Source organism: Rattus norvegicus, chromosome 8, assembly GCF_036323735.1.
Source record: "Rattus norvegicus strain BN/NHsdMcwi chromosome 8, GRCr8, whole genome shotgun sequence".
In the NCBI taxonomy this organism is placed as follows: Eukaryota; Metazoa; Chordata; class Mammalia; order Rodentia; family Muridae; genus Rattus; species Rattus norvegicus.
Genome location: NC_086026.1, coordinates 22879142 through 22891520, shown reverse-complemented (window position 1 = coordinate 22891520; position 12379 = coordinate 22879142). Strand labels below are relative to the sequence as shown.

General features: G+C 36.6%; 1 long non-coding RNA gene across 1 annotated transcript in view; it reads left to right on the top strand.

Moving 5' to 3' along the window:
• LOC134479998 (uncharacterized) overlaps positions 1 to 12379 on the top strand; it is a 174898-nt gene that overhangs the window by 158730 nt on the left and 3789 nt on the right. The window contains exon 2 of the long non-coding RNA XR_010054085.1: positions 10602 to 10713. This is a non-coding gene — a long non-coding RNA (uncharacterized LOC134479998). The remainder of the gene's footprint in view (positions 1 to 10601; positions 10714 to 12379) is intronic.

Sequence of the window (12379 nt, the reverse complement as noted above, 5' to 3'; positions counted from 1 at the left end):
TTTTTATATTTCTAGAGAACTCTAACTAATAGAGAGCAGGAAAGAAATAAAACATGTTTTGATTTTCCCACTATAATAAGATATAATATATAGAACAGTCTTAAAACAACTCTGCCTCTCCTCCCAACACCCTTGTGTGTGTATGTGTGTGTATATGTGTATGTGTATGTGTATCATGAGTCCATATCATCCAAAGACTGATCTCATGAAAGCCTGAGAGTTAATCATATATAAAAAGAAATAGTATGACCTCCTGGTACTACTGAAGGTGATTCTGGGAACAAGCATGTTGCCAAGTCCCCAGAATGCCCTGGAAATTCTGTCATTATGTAGCTTCTGTAGCATATACGGGAATAAAAATGGAGTAGTTTGTGTGGTAAAAACAAGATATAATTGTGAATATAATTTAACTTCTAATCTATACTTTGGTCAATTTTAGTGAATCGAAGCAAGCGATAATCACTCCATTTTGCATTGTGCTTGCCTGTGTGGCCTTAATCTTAAAGGTCACTTCCCTTCCTTTTAGAGCCACATTGAGTTGCAACTGCAAGCTGTAGCTTTGCTACCTACTTCTTCCCTTTGCTTAGCCCAGTCAGCCTTCTGACTAAGAGGACTGTGAGCCCTGCACATTGCCAGAAGATATACACAAAAACAACAGTGGTTTCCTTTCCTTTATCCCAGCTATTATGCAAGGCACATCCGGGAAGTGTGGAAATAATTGGCTTCCAAGTGCTAGGGGAAAAGAGGAAAAAATACAAAGGGAATATGCCAGGCTCTACTGAACCCATTGTGCTGTCTAGAGTGCTCTTGTTTGGCTGATGTGAGACTGTGGAAGAGTTACTGCTGAGGGGGGTGAAGTTCAAAGAAACAAAAATTATATTTTTCAGAGAAAATGATTGGAAAACCTAGCATCTTTCCTAGCTAAGTTGGAATATTAGGTTATACAGTAATTTTTCCTTATTTTAGTATGAACAAATAATATTTCACGAAACAGTGAAGAGAGTGACTGTCTATATCTTTTTCCTTCTCTGGTTCCTTTTCTTTTTCTATTTTTATTGATGACTTGTTTAAAATACTAAAATGACCTTATAAATGTGGATTAATAATTACAGTCCTGAAGTAGGTACATTGGTCACTCTTCAATCTCCAGAGACTCACTTCCTCATCTGCTTGTCGAGACAGTACTTTAATTTTATGACATTATATCCTTGCATAGTTGTTTGTATAAGTGAAGTCTTCATAGTTTTTGAAACCATCATCTTTCTATTTCTTTCTTTCCTTTACTCATATTTTTCTTGAGATAACTAACTGCAGTGAAAGGTTGTGAATTATATGTATCTTTACATATTGACAAATTGCATTATAAGACATATGCAAATATAATTTAATGTTGTGATAAGACAACAATATAATAAGGCTCTGATTTCAATGCCTATACCAAAATTACAATATGCAAATATAATTTAATGTTGTGATAAGACAAGAATATAACAAGGCTCTGATTTCAGTGTTTATACCAAAATTACAAACTGATTATTTACATTATAAAAGAAAGTGGGCTCCTGGCAGGGAAGTAATACCCTGACTGTAAATCTTGACCTCTCACTGTGTTCCAGCAAATCACCCAGACTTGTCTGCAGCTCTGCAACAGAACACCTACTTCAGCCTTCTGCCCCACCCTGTCTCCTCTCCTGTAGATTCAACAGGTTGTCTCCTCCTAACCTCTCTCACCCCACTTGTTGCTTTATCTCGTTGTCTACAATTTAACTTCAATTTAATGCAATAGCATTCCAAACACATTTCTCACATAGATTAGGCAAAAAGAATGGATCACTGTGTTTGGAGAATGGTCACAATGCATTTCCATACAGGTGACCTCAAATTAGCAAATCACTAATCAGTTCCCAATTTAGTCTGAAATGTATGTATATAATTGCACTATATATTATTTAAATTTCGCATTAATTTTTTCTTATGCCTGTATTTCACAGTTGTATGTATATAACAGAAACAATAAAAAAGACTCTCATGTAGAAAATGGAGTTCCCTGGAAGGAGTTGGAGAAAGGGTAACTGGGAAAGGCTGAAAAGATAGAGTTCAAGTGACGTAATTTCATTTCTATTAAAATGTTAAAATAAAGAAGTCTATGGAGGAGAATGAAATCAACAGAGTCAGTATTTTATTAGAGAATTGGAATACATGTGATTAGAATTAGCTCCTATATCAACTAGGCCAACACTTATTCACACACAACTACACAGAAATGTCTGCCAGAATCAGCTATATGAAAAGATGAATAGTATGTATACAGTGTTCATATACAAAATTTTTCTTGATTAATATTCTTATGTGATTTGCTTATTAAAGTGTTTAGGAGAATTAATGCCATGCTTTAAAATGAATTCACTTATAAAATATAACAATATATGTAGATTAGATGCCAAGTAGCTGAAGGAGAGGAAATCACCGTTTATTGTCTAAAATATTACATCCCTGGTCTACATTTAGACAGAAGAAATTTTTGCTGAAGAAACACATTTAAAAATACTTCTGACAGTGCAGGCCGAGAGGAACCGGATGTAGATCTCTCCTGAGAGACACACCCAGAATACAGCAAATACATAGGCGAATGCCAGCAGCAATCCACTGAACTGAGAACGGGACCCCCGTTGAAGGAATGAGAGAAAGGACTGAAAGAGCTTGAAGGGGCTCAAGACCCCATATGAACAACAGTGCCAACCAACCAGAGCTTCCAGTGACTAAGCCACTACCTAAAGACTATACATGGACTGACCCTGGGCTCCAACCTCATAGGTAGCAATGAATATCCTAGTAAGAGCACCAGTGGAAGGGGAAGCCCTTGGTCCTGCTAAGACTCAACCCCCAGTGAACGTGATTGTTGTGGGGAGGGTGAAAATGGGTGAGGATGGGGAGGGGAACACCCATATGGAAGGGGAGGGGGGAGGGGGGAGGGGGATGTTTGCCCGGAAACCGGGAAAGGGAATAACACTCGAAATGTATATAAGAAATACTCAAGTTAATAAAAAAAAATACTTCTGACTTCTGTTGACTTGTTTCTTTGTTTTTCATTAAGAAAGGGGATGCTGCTGGAGGCTTAAAAAGCACCCTGTGATTTTAGAATGGCTAAGTTGCATGAATGGGCCTTAAAAGAGAAAAAGGGTGCTGTTCTGGGAAGGCACACAGGCTTTAGAGGAGGGGCAGGCTTACTTGCTGCTCCATCAGGTTGAATCTATATGTTGCCAGAAGTGTGTCCGTTATTCTCCATGAAACACAAGAGCTGTATATATCAGGTAGAGCGCATAAGCAATACAAGTCTAATACTCCTTCTCCACCTTATTCACCAGCCTCCTGGTAAACTATTAGGAGATGCGTAAACAGCTCAAGTTATCTTTTCTTTTATTTCCCACTTTTCTTTCCCTCCCTCTCCCATGTTCTGCTAAAGACCTTCCCCTTCTTTCTTCATCTTTCATTGTATCTTTTCTTTATGATGCCTTGGGATTAAAAAATGTTTTAATATAACGTTTGTCCGATATAAAAAAATATGATCAATAACTCAAAATTCCATGAAATACTAGCAGTGGTTTTCATTTTTATTTTGTTTATTTTGGCACCCCATGATACACAACCATTTCCATGTTGATCAGGGTTGATGTATTTATTTTTTGTTTTTTAATGCAGAGACTTAATATGCAGTCAGACTGTTGGCTTAGACCTCAAGTATGTGCAGCACAACTAGTTTAAGGCATTTTGCTGCTTTCTGCTTAAAATTGTAGATTAGAATAAAAATTATATTTTTTTCAGAAAATGCTCAAAATTGCTATCGTTAATACTTTTATCCTCACCATACCACAGGATAGCTGATAAATACCATTCATGTTTATGTATAATTGAGAGTTATATAACGTAATTTACATGATTTTTTAAAAATATTTTCTCTTCCATGTAGGGGCCAGTCATTGGGTGAGGTACAGTAGAAAAATTTTAAATATATCTATCTTGGATTGGGGACACTAATTCACTACTAGAATTAGTCACAGATTGGAAACATACTGCACTAAGATAGAAGAGAAAATGATACAGAAATGTTGCTTGTCACTAGGGACCCCTTGTCTCTTAAGATCTGTACATTATAAGAAATGTTCTACCCACCTAGAAAAAAGAAAATGTTGGAAACTGTCTTAAAGGTTTAACTGGACAAAGAGAAACTGGAGGTCATTCAAGGAGACAGTGACCTGAAAAATCCCAATTGCAGTAGGTAGAGACTTCAGATGGGTACTCAAATAGAACTATTCCGAAGCCTAAGCATAACTTCCCATGATCTCATTTCCTAAGATTTCATCTGTATGATCCAAATGGCTTGACTCCTGTATCCAGTCATCTGACAGAGACAATGTGAGCTTTCCTTGCCGTGAGATAACACTACACTTAGCCTCTACTTCTTTTCGTTGTATTCTATTTAACCTGCAATATACATGAGGTTGAAAAGAGAAATTTGTGGGGACAATACTTAGAAAAGGTTAGAAGGGGTAATTGGAATGAATATGCTCAAAATAGGTAATTTAAATATAAAATTCTCAAGAAATTAATACAGAAATGTTTAAAAATAAAGTACTTGTCACTAAAGCAGACATCCTCAGAAATTTGCTGGTAAAATTATATATAGTACAAGTCATCAGGATTTTAAAATAAAATACAGTGCAAAGAGGTTTTAAAATAATTGTGAAAATACAGTAATAGAAATAAAAAAGCTGACAATTTTTTTGCATAGGATGTGAAACACTAAAGTACAAAAATTCTAGATTCGAAAAATACACAATTAGAGATTCAGTGGGTTTAAGAATTTTGCATTACATATCAAAACAAACTGGGAGAAAAACAGATTTATGGGGAGCAGATAGAAGATTTAGTGGTTAAAAGCACTTGTTGCTCTTGTAGGGTATCTTGGCTTAATTTCTATCACCCACATGGTAGCCTAGAACCACCGTGATTCTAGTTCCAGAGAACTCAACACCCTCTTTTGACCTCCATGGCACCAGGATTGTACAAGTTGCCCATACATACATGCAGGCAAAAAACTCATACAAGCAAATTTAAATCGTCATGTAAAAATAATTTCACATTCAGTGAAAACTACAGTAAAAAAATTTATGATAGGCAGGAGGAGGAGTTTAGCCTCCTATGTGAAAAGAATGGGAGGGCCAGATGAGGGAAGATCAGGAAGAGACAGAGAAAAGAAAAAGGGGACTTGAGAAAATGGGTGTGACAAAACCAGAGGAAATAAGGTTTAAAACATCAAGAATTGGGAGACTTTTCCAAAGAATAAAAGACACTTCACCATTAGTTCAAGGAGATATATGAATTCTTTTTTTCTTTTCATTAAGTATTTATTCACGTTATATCACAGTCGCAGTTCATCATCCTCCCAATGCCCCTCACACCCTCTCCATGTTTCTCCCTTCCCTTCTTCTCTGAATAGGGGGAACCCTCCCACATCACCCTACACTGGCATATCAAGTGACTGCAGGAATTCTCTCTCACTGAGGCTAGATGTGACAGCCCACTGAGGAGAACTGGACACACAGGCAGGCAACAGACTCAGGGGCAGCTCCCTCTCCAGTAGTTGGAGGACCCATATGAAGACCTAGTACAAATCTGCTGCATATGTGTGGGTGGCCAAGGTCCAGTCCATGCTCGCTCTCTAGGAGCCCCCAAGAGTCCAAGTTAGTTGACTGACTGTTGGTCTTCTTGAAGAGTTCCAATCCCCTTTGAGTTCCATAGAACCCCCAACCCAACTCTGCTACAAGACTCTCCAATCTCCATCTAATGTTTGGCTATGAGTCTGCACATGTTTTAGTCAGCTACTAGATGGAGCCTTTCAGAAGACAATTATGTAACGGTACTGTCTGCAAGCATGGACCATATCATTAATAAACTCAGGTATTGGTACTTGCCCACAGATGGGTCTCAAGTTGTACCACTCATTGCTTGTCCATTCCTCAGTCCCTGTTCACTTATAGACAGCACACATTTTTGGTTAAAGGTCTTATGGGTGGGTTGGTGTCCTTATTCTTCCACTGGGAATCCTGCCTGACTACAGAAGGTAGGCACTTCAAGTGCCATATCCCCCACTGCTAGGAGTCTCAGGTACAATCACACCCATAGAGTCCCAGGAGCTGTTGACACAGAAATAGAGTGAGTGCAAAAGGGGAAGGGCAGAAATTGACCCTAATGGGTTTTCCCAGAGGAGCCAGAAGGCAAATGATTGTGATAGGGATCTTACCTGGAGTTCCCTAATGGCTGCAGACTTCTTGGATTGACCACAGAAGTGTGGACTGGGAATATTGAGTGCAGAGGGGACAAGGGAGACCTCAGGGTTGCTGGACTTGTTGGGGAACACACCAGGTAGGGACTTCCGGTTTGGGGATTACACCTGGTTGTCCTGGATGACAGCAGACCTCCAGGGATGCCAAGTGGAACTGTGGTTCACAAATAGAGTGCATAGAAGTCAGGCCAGAACTCTCTGTTACTGGTTTGCTCAGAGGGGACAGCAGCCAGAGAATTGGAGTAAAGGGTCTCACTTTATGGTCCCTGATGTAGGCAGGCCTCTGGGTTTGCAGGTTGAAGTGTGGACCTGAAGATGGAGGGCAGAGGGAACAGGAGAGAAATCACTGCTGCTGAGCTTGCCTGGGGACCTAGCAGACAGGGATGAGATCTAAGAATTCTACACTCACATGTGTCACTACAACTTCCACATCTAGAGATAAAAACTGAGGCATGTAACTTACAGAGCAAATTATTCCACTCTCTGTAATTTAAATTATCAGAAAAGCAAAGTAACAAGAGTAAGACTTGAGTATAATGCTTGTCATGCTCTTTTCTCTGACTCAAAAATAGGTAATAATGAGACCATTTCTTCTAATTGACTAACTGGACAAGGTTGTAAACATTTTGTTCAATTCACTTAGGGAGCAATAGATGTCAATGAAATGCAATTCATGTTGTTTAATATGGAATGTAAACTTTTGATCATTGAGTCCTGAGATGCTTCATTCAATTTGGTATATAAATTTATTTGTAAAATAAAATATGATTGCCAATTTCATCAGTTTATAATGTTTATTATCTATCAAAATTAAGGTTGTAGTTCCTTTATCACTCATTCACTCCTATATTCATTACTTGACAAATTCTATAAGTTATTTATGCATACTAGAATGTAATAGACGTTAGATGCACAGCTGTGACAGACTGAGACTTCCACTTGTTTTCACCGAATGTGTTAGATGGTCACATTTTCAGGCTATGGATAGAGAACACAGAAGAATGTGCCCAGGGCACATAAAACATCCCCAGGAAGCCTAGGCTGTGAGCTTGACTTGCTGCATCTCACTTGCCTCTTAAACTGCACACAGAGGGAGTAATTTTGGAAAGTGTGTGACACTGTAGGTTTGTGTCAGTGCTGAGACACCCTGAGCTTTGAAAAGAACACTAGACTCTTACTCTGCAATTATCTCTGGGAGAGTTAAACTATATACCAGGAATCATAGAAGCCCATTGTCTGTGGTGGAGGGAATTATAGTCTGTGATTTATATCAGTTGTGTTTCATAAACAAATATTACTGGGGAAAAACCCAGAATGAAAGGCTCAAGTGCCACTGATGATGCAAAGCATTACAGAATTACCCCTGTTAAGTGCCCATATTCAGTGACCAGATCTACAATCCCTTTTTTGTAGTTTTTAATCCAAAGGAAAGAACACAAATGGACTGTAATATTAAAACAAATTTTGTTTAATTTAAAACATCATCACTGTTGAAGGAAATATTGAATAGATGAAGGAGTTATGGGAGTACATTTCAAATTTCATTGACCAGAGATAAACAAGAGGAGATAACAACACGCAAAAGATTAAAGGAAAATTTCTCTGAACATTGTATTTCACGTCGATTCTAATTTAGTCTCCCTGAAGAAACACAAAAGCATAAAATATACCCCTATCCCCAGTTTTCCTACAATTCCAAACAGGACCTCACATGTGAATAGGAAGAATACAGAAAGAAAGCAGTTTCTAAGCTTTTAAATTTTTCAGATTTGTCTTTCATAGGTGATAGGAATCCATATATGGATCTGAAATTCATTTAACAGCTGCATCCTATTCCCCAAAATGTAGCCCTGGAAATGGAATTCTCAGTCTCAAAAGTACTTTTCACTAATTTATAATCCCTGTGGTATCCACTCAACTATAAATTATAAATCAATTATTCTCTAGAGAAGCAAGCAAACAGAAGAAACGAAACCAAAACCCACCAATAACTGCAAAAACAAACCCTATTTTCAATCCCCTGAAAATGGCTTCAAATTTACAAGTCAATAACTTGGAGAGATACATGTTCCCATAGTTTATAAAGTAGATTTTTCAGTGTGTTATATCAATTCTGTTCATTACCCACAGTTCTTTTCTACTTTACAGTATAGACAGGGAAGTAGGCTCATCTCAGGACTCAACTGAGTATATATAGATATAGGTACAGATATAGAAATAGATAGATAGATAGATAGATAGATAGATAGATAGATAGATAGATAGATAAGTAGATAGATAGATAGATGTAGATAGAGATAGAGATAGAGATAGAGATAGAGATAGATATATATCATTGTTCTGTGTATCTGAGGAAATAAGAAGTGATGGCCTGAAAGTATAAAATTTGCAAGCCCTTGAGGACAAGACTCCACAATGAAGTGTGATGAGAATGTATAAAAGAATATTTTACCCTGATCAAAGTACGCTTAGAGATGTAACATCATTACAGATATTTATAGCAACACAGACCTGGATATTACATGCACAGCATATATAAATATCTGAGTTAGCTTTAAAGACATAGTGAATGTTAATGTACTGCACATAATTTACTAAAATAGGTTTCTTGTTGACTCAGCAGTAAGACTACTTACTTGGCAGTGAGTTTAAAAATAATGTTCTGTGAGTACAAGTGTTCCTCCTATCACTGATTTTTTAAAGTAGTTATCTCTAGAAGTTTTACAAGCTCTAGAATTTGCAGCCACTAACCTCTTGAGTGATGGCTTAACCATATTGTATTTTCAAGTGTAGTTCGGGACTTAGGTACTCTGAAGAAAGACCAATACTTCCTTGTACATATGAACTAACTGATAACTACTTGCAGAATGTAACAGTTGTAGCACAGAAACATGGAAAGATGACTTCTTGTGTGTTTATTATTCATCTCTTCTTCTACTTTTCTTATAAAAGATTTCATGTGGCTCAGGCTTGCCTCTCATTTGCCTCTATCTAAGCCTGTTTTTAAACACTAGATTACATGTCTTCATTCTCCCGAGGACAGTATTTACAGGTATTCAATGACACCTGGCATAATTCCTTTTTAAAATCAATAGTAGAAGGTCAAAATTGAAGATGTTTTTATTTGAACAGTTCTATAGTTAATAAATTACATCACTTTTATTTTACTATGTTAATTTCTCTAAAGTTGATTTTCATTGTATTATATCAGAATTGGATCACATAAGGACTGGAGTTCTCAGAATTCAAGGAACAACCAATTTAAGGAATGTAACATTTTAATACTGTATTTTAAACAATATAGCATATTTCAGCAAACTCTATAACCCACTTAAACAGTAAGCACTCATATATTTGAATAAATAGAAAAGACCATATTAAGAACAACATAAAATATTCCAGATATTAGGTAACAATTGTCTCGGAAAAATTATAACAAAATTTGCACGACGACTACAGTGGGTGCTGATATTTTCTGGCATAAAATATATATAATTAAAATATGAAAAAGATGAACACCCAGGCATTGTGCATTATCCAACCCAAGAATGACACCCATGAAGCCACAAATTAAATAGTTGTCAGGGTTGGGGATTTAGCTCAGTAGGGTTGGGGATTTAGCTCAGTGGTAGAGCGCTTGCCTAGCAAGCGCAAGGCCCTGGGTTTGGTCCCCAGCTCCGAAAAAAAAGAAAAGAAAAGAAATAGTTGTCAAAGATATTAATTATTCTAATTCTACTAGAATGTTTGATTGGTTGGTTGTGAGTTTTTGAATAGCCATCTACTTGACTATAATTTAAATATTGGTAAAACTACAGCACAGGTTCATGCATTACTGCATATAATAAAAATAATTTGTGTTTAAAATGTTAGCGATAAATATGAATAAGATAGAATGTTTTCAATTTTGTAATGTTATGCATGATTTTGAAAAGAATGTATTAAAAACGTCTGCTCCCATGAGGCAATGACTCATGTTCATTCTGGATGCTAAAACCTATTTGTATTCAAAATGGCTCTTTGTAGCAAGAATTTTAAATTATACCCTGGCAAACATTCCTGTTTTAGTCATAAAACAAAGTAAATTTGCTATTTAGAGAGTGGTAGAATATTTCATGGAACACAAATCAATAGAATCAGATGAATTATTTAAGAGTAGGTCCTAATTAGGCTTAATAGTATCAATAATTAACAATTCCCCAAACTCGTAGTAGAAATGCTTTACTCTTTTCAAAGAGCTTTCATTCTGTTTCCTTACTAGATGTTCACATCAACTCTCTGAGGTACTTGGAAAAACATTCAACTCATGTACGGAGTGAGAAAATTTGATCTTCGGGCTGTATGCACACATCTTACAGAAATCAGGGAGAAAGGTGAGCTGAAATCCTTAGTAGCTATATCTTCATAAGCCCATGAGAAAATTAATGCTAAATCCTAATGGATTGCTGTGAGAATCTTGTCTTTTAAGTATGTCTTCACCATCCAAGAGAGTTTATAGGTAGAAAGCTAGAAAACGTACTAGGGCTAAATATAATTAGGCAGAATGGAGAGATCAAATGAGTCTTTACAAGTTGATCATGTTGTTACTATTTGAAAGAATCTGTGAATAGTTCATGGGGAAAAATGAGGACACTGAATTACAATAGTAAATATTTTGAGGCTAATGAAAAGAAGGAAGAAAAGGGAAAGAGAGGGAATAGTAAGAAAAGAAGGAAGGAAGAAAGGAAGGAATGAAGGAAAGAAGAGAGCTAGGAAGGAAGGGAGACAGTCTCTTGCAGAGGGAAAGAATATGACAGGATTGTCTAATGAGGAAATATCTATTTTTTATAGTATTAACACCACATCAGTATTGTTAATTGTTTGACACAAGATTGAATTCCTGCACATGTTAGCATAAGGTTTTAACCTTATGAGAAGCCTGGCTACTGGTAACAAATCCTAATGTAACTGTTTGAATTTATTATTGCTCAGATCAAAGCCAACATTAAAAAAAACTCAAAGATTTCAGTGGTGCCGTCTATACTCTTTCCAGATTTTACTTTTGCTATTTCCATTTGTTGCCTCTGAATCTCACAAAGTGATTTAGTTTCTGTCTTTGTATTTTCAATAACTGAAATATCAGTCTTACCCGGCTGTGAACCCAGGAAAATACAATAGGGACAGGTATGGCAAGATATACCCATGTGTGCAATATTGGCATGAATGTTATCGGGATATCCAACCACTTTCTGATTGGATATAAGACTAGCTGTTTTTTTGTTTCTTTTTTTTTTACTGTAAATATTGCCAAAAACCCATGGATGAGGATCTAACAAGCTCCAGAAGTAACATACTACAATTAGTTTAATAAATAAAAATATCCAAATGCCCTTTATATTCCATGAGAGAAGTTTCTTTTTTACAGTGGACGGCATTTAGTACAGTAGCTCACAATTAGTGCAGAGAACAAGAGACCTGGGTGCACTCAGACCTGCATACACTGACAGACACAGTATACACTGTAACATGCACTGTTACAGGGATTTCATGCTCCAAAGTGTGGAGTTATGGACAGTGGGTGGCTTCTGGAGGAGGGAGAGATCATTGTTAGGAGTGTGGCTACTAGGAAGTCAACCACCTAGCACTAGATGGCCTTGTACCAAGCAGTACATGAACAACACATATTGGAGTAGATGAAGTGATAAATTAAATGTTATTTTTAAGGGACATTAAATTAGAAACAACAGGGAGTTTGTTAGGATCTGGAAGGAGTTAAGTAGAGTTGGGAGTGATATCATCAAATTACATTGTATGAAATTCTTGAGAAATTAATAAAAATATTTCAAATGTCCAATGTTCTCAGTCATATCAGCCACTAGAAAATTAGTCAAACACAGAGAAGACACAGGTAATCATTTACATGGTGTTTGAAATCTCATGTAAAAGTGGTGATTGAGGAAAAAGAACTGGAATTTTCATTGTGGGGGAAACATAAATTGGTATTTCTACCTCAAAAATGTAATTTGACTGTTATAAAGAAATTTGAGCATAATATTGTTT